This window comes from Triticum urartu, chromosome 7 (assembly GCF_003073215.2).
Source record: "Triticum urartu cultivar G1812 chromosome 7, Tu2.1, whole genome shotgun sequence".
In the NCBI taxonomy this organism is placed as follows: Eukaryota; Viridiplantae; Streptophyta; class Magnoliopsida; order Poales; family Poaceae; genus Triticum; species Triticum urartu.
Window position 1 is genome coordinate 110443976 of NC_053028.1, and position 5716 is coordinate 110449691.

Below are 5716 nucleotides of genomic sequence, written 5' to 3' on the forward strand. Positions count from 1 at the left end.
GCGAGCTAGAACCGCAAGAGACTCCAGTAGGCCGAGACTTCATCAGTAGCCTCCCCGATGATATGTTGAGAGCCATCATCTCCCTCCTCCCAATCAAATATGGGGCGCCGACAACCGTCCTTTCCCGGCGGTCCCCTATGGAACTCCAGTCCTCTCCACCTCATCGACACCCACGAGCTCTGCCATGGCTATCGCAAAAGCTCGGATGCGTTCTCCTTGGCCCAACCAAAGGCCTTAGAATGGGCAAGTTCCGTTCCAACGGCAAGGACCGAGCCAAGCTTGATGACTGGTTCCGATCCCCCGCCCTAGATCATCTCGAGGAGCTCACTTTTGATGATGGGCATATGCGGTCACTGCCAACTTCCACACTCCTCCCCGCGCCCACGCTGCGCGTCGCCAAGTTCAAGAACTGCCACCCCCCTTAATGACGTGCCGCTCTTATTCTACCATGACTGAAGCACCTTGAGGTCGTCATCGTCTGCCTCTCAAACGGTGACATGGAGCGCCTGCTTCGTGGCTGTACTGCACTCGAGTACCTTCGTCTTCAGGCGGTCAATGTGTTGAGTACCTTCCACATCACCTCCATGACTCTCCGGACTATTTATGTGTGTTGCCGGTGCGGGAGGAAGACATCACAAGATGTGTACCACGGTATGGTCATTGAGGACACAGCTGCACTTGAGAGATTACTTGTAGTTGATCAAGAAGGTCCAACAAGAATCAATGTCATTTCTGCACCGAAATTGACAGTGGTGGGCTATTCGTCTGGCAAATACTTCGAACTTGTTATTGGATCCACACCCGTTCAGGTGCAACTGCCGCCTTCTACCTCTCCCTCTACAAATTAACATTATTTCTAATTTTGAAGATGTTTGTTCGTCTGTCATTCAGAAAATGATTCCGACAAGCTCCCCGAAACTTCGCACAGTGAAGGTCTTGGCACTAGAATCTATCGGCCCCAACCTGGAGCAAGTTGTCAGTTTCCTGAGATGCTTTCCGTGCCTGGAGAAGCTATATATCGAGGTGATGTTCCTTTCTTGTTAAATGTTAACCATAAGGGAGTTCAATTTGTGACACCTTTTTCCAAGTTTATAATGACAATGTACTACAATTTATGAAGGTTATTTTGGAGGATTTCAGTAAAAACATGTCCCCCCCCCATATTGGTTGCTTGATCCATATGGTTACAATCAATAAGAATTTCCCCTTTGGATTCATATGTACTAGTTTTCTTAGGGAGCTTTTTATCCACTCCAACCTCTTGTGAAGAAGGCTACATTTTTTAGAATGTAATCAAATGCCCATGTTAATCATGTCGGATCGAAGATGGCATGTTAGTGCATTTTACAAATCCTGCAAACCAAATAGGCATATAGTAATGTTCAAAACTGCATGTAGGCACTAACACATTTTCTTCCTTTGCAGATGAGATTAGGCCCGGTGGTGGATAATGTGATACAATATAACAATCACGTCGAATGCCTAGATCTGCATCTCTCAGAAATTACTTTGAACTCCTACCAAGGGACCTTACCGGAGATTATATTCGCCAGGTTCTTTATTCTCAGAGCAAGGGTGCTGAAGGAAATGAGGTTTGCCCTACATTTACTTCCCAAAAATGAATGGTTTGTTGATCAGCGCCGGCGCCTGCGGCAGAATGGAGTAGGCTCCAAAAATGCTAAATTTTATTTTGGAACTTCAGATAACAAAGTAATCGGAAGTCATCGTGTCAACCCCATACATGACTTCTCAGTGGCTGACCCCTTTGCAAAAATTGTTAGGTTTCAAAACCAGACTTAGAAGCGGTGATATTAGTTTGAACCTCTCTGATATCCATGTTCAGCAGATCAGCGTGAGCGTTTGCAGCTGATGAGCTGAATTTCATTTCTAATACCAGCTTGAACCTTGTAATCTTTGAATTTGAGCCATATAACTCTGGAATTTGAACCTTGTAATATTTCAAGCTTTTGTGGTACAATCGTTGAAATGGCATCGTATGAGACTCGTATATTGCTAGCACTATTTTGACCTTAATATGCAATGGTCTTAGATTTTATTAACCATTCTCGAATATGTTTACCTTGTTGTTCTCACAGCACACGGTCTGTATAGCTAACTCGACTGCGATCTTCGACATTATTGCATACCGTTGGTTTCTTCCACCATGTGCACTGTAGAGCGCAGAATTAATTATCACACTCGAGTGTCCATCATCACCCTTCTCTGTAACTTTGACCTCATCACCCACGGGTAAACTTATGACCGAAGTCATTCCACACACTTTGTTTTTACAAAGCTTTTTGCCAATAAACGCCCATGATTTGTCCCTCTTCTAGCCGACGTGTGGCCAAACTAGCTGGGCGGGAAGCTTGCGCGGTAAACAGCGCGGTAGCGCGGGAACAGGCTCACCGACGATGCATTTGGCGCCTCTTCGAGCCACGTGTCCGGTGCTGTGTTGTCAAGCGTGCACTGGAATCCTCCGCTATGAACGTCGTGACAAGACATGATGATTACAGGCCGGCCGGCCCCCATTTATTACAGCGGCCATTTTAACCCTTGTGTCTCTTCAACCTTTTGATCGCGCCCTACCATTGCAAGAAGCACACCCACCACGAGAAATTCTTAGAGGGTATCCTGCGCGGCTCCAATGGCGCTCCGAGCGGCTGCCGTTGACGAGCAACAGTTCACCATGCGTGCCGTGGTGGACACCCATAGAAGGTTCATGGACCTCTCGGTGGTGTACACCAACGACCCGGTCTGGGTGGAGCACTCCATCCACATCATGGAGCTGGTGCTTGCCGAGGAGAAGTACAAGGTGGTCGGGTTCGACCTCGAGTACACCCGCGCTCGTGCCGGGTCTCGTTCCAAGGTCGTCGTCGCCCAGATGTGTGTGCGCCACCACGTCCTCGTCTACCACTACTGCCTGGGCACAAGGCCTTGCGAGTGTTTCACTAGGTTTGTGAATAGCCCCCGCTGCATGCTCGTTATGGTGGACATCACCAACGATGTAAAGGCGCTCGAGAATTCGGGCATCACATACCAGAATATTGTCAACATCCAGGGCCAATACAAGATCTGGGACAGCAAGGAGCATTAGAAGGACTCACTGGTTCACCTCGCCGAGGCCATCATCGGCCCCTACTACAGAGACATGAAGGATTCGTGCAACAAGGACAAGCGTTCCTAGCACTCGGCCTGGATGGAGAAACTCGACAAAGCTCACGTCGTGTACGCGGCCAAGGAGGCATACACGAGCTACGACATGTACAGGCGAATCGTTGACATGAGAAAGTGCCTCCTTCCTCAAAACGGCCAGGGATCCAGCCGGAAGCAGAGCAATGCAAGCGTCATCGCAACAATAAGTGGATGATTAGATGCTCGTTTCTCCTACTTTAGTATGCATGTAATTTCTTGCTTTGGTGTATGAAAATGTTATGTGTGTAGTCACTTGTGTAATTGTATGCTTAATTTGGTTATGCAATGCTGTCTTTTTAAGTATATATGTTGATGCTCTGTAGACAGAGTGTAGATGTTGTGCGGACAAACAAAATCACATCGCACATGGACTAAACAATGGAACCCGTCGGTGATGTTTTCATCAATCACTCACAATTGTATACCAGCAATCGTTTACTCACAACACACACGGCTTGTTAGCAGTAATCGTCTGTGTTGTTATCGGTCTTCGCACACGTTTCCGATTACAGACCTGTTTGCCGCATATCACACACATCTTGTTAAGTTGAACCGTGTCTGTTCTCATGTTTCAATGCAAACAGTTAATCCGAGTGAACCGCATGCCGTATATCGCACACATCTTGATCTGGCTGACCATTTCTTTTGTGTTGCCTAATCACAAACAGTTCATCCAAGTGAACCGTATGTTGTACATCACACACATCTTCATCTGGCTGCCTGTTTCTTTTGTGTTGCCTAATCACAAACAGTTAATTGAGCTGAACCGTATGCCTTGCATCGCACACGCAACTAAAATCTGAACCATGTTTGATGCATCCTCCATCGCAAACGTTGTGCACCTTTTTTGACGGGTTTTTTACACCACCATTTGTGATTATGGCATCGCACACAGTTTCGTTGAAGGGTCTCTGATCGTAGTGTCGCGTTAGTAGCATCCTGCAGTAGTGTCTTTCCGAATGTGCCATTGATTACGCATTGTTGTTATGTTTTATTAAGTTGGTCCACACAAAGAGACCATGGGTTGCATTTTGCGTTGTTATATTTTCTTGATTAGATCCTAAGAATCAATAGAGCTTGCAATTGTCTAAAATAATTGTACATTACGACAACATTAACTCTTGGATCATGGCACTAATACTACTTTGCCTGTTCTGCTAAAAATACACTAGTGTTTCTGCACCACTATGGCAATAGCGGCTAAATGGTAACAAAAGAACTCACAAAGATAAGTTTAATGTATGAAGCTAGGTGGATCAAAAAGTAGTTCCAGATGACTATCCTGACATTATATCTATCCCGACGTCTTCCATCCCTAGGTTCAGCTAATCTCAACCCCTCCTACTTTCTTGAACTATGATTGTGTAGGATTGAAAACTGAAAGCAAGAGGCCGGCAGGACCCTCAAATTCATGTATGTACTATATATAAAGCAACCATTTCACGAAGGTTGTTGATAGTAGTAACGTCCAATCTCTACCATCAGTGGTACTTCACACAAGAGCTTTTACTAGCACATATTGTGTCTGTCAGCAGCCTTCTTGCTGTATCGGCTGGACCGGACACTAAAGCGTCCCTCGTGGGCCCCCACTAAAGCCAGAGGACGTGAGCACTACAAAAATACAAGGAGATGTGTTCTAAAAATATACATGGGAGGTGTGTTCTAGAAAAATACGGGGTGCCCTTTCCCTGGCTCGGCTAGTGTTCTGTCTTTCTTACTTCTTCTTTTGCTTCTTCATCCACTAGCATGGTGCTCATTTTCAACCCAAAATCTGTGGATACTTGGTTCGTAACCACATATGACCTCTAGATCGAGTAGCTCAGTAACAAGCGGTTAAAAACATATACATGAATAGTGATCTGCACTCCGGCTACTAATGCAGAATGCAACCATCACAGATACATCACCCACGAATTAGTGCTACTATGGCCGCAAAGTCTGCATCACACACTAGTGTGGTTAAGGGCATCACACCGTAGCAACAAACTGCCACCTTGATGGTGTGTGATAGTGGAGGTCAATCGCACACGACGGAGGATAACCATGTGCGGTAGGGTTCTAGGATACAAACAGTTTGCAGAATCAATCGTGTGCAAAAACTCAAACATATAGCACACGTGATTCCCGTGATAAGTGTTTGTGTTACATCCAAATCCCAAATCATTCATCCATGGAGATCATGTGGGATGATAGGTATATTGCACGTGCTATACTGTGGTGCAACATTTGAGATTAACCCAACATCGAATACATTTCTTTTTCCTAAGAACATAGGCGATAAGTACCCTGTGACAAACACTATACTCTTGTGTGCCATTTGTGATGCGGTACACATCACACAGGTTTAATAACATCAAAATGTGTGTGTTGTTATACATTTTTTATGAGGGAATGTGCGGTGCTATACTCATTACACATGTTTTGTATGAGCAAAGCGTGTGCATAAGGAAGCCTGTCGCACATGCCCTTCAATAGCACCGTTTTTCATGTGTCTATCATCACACATGTTTGGCAACAACGA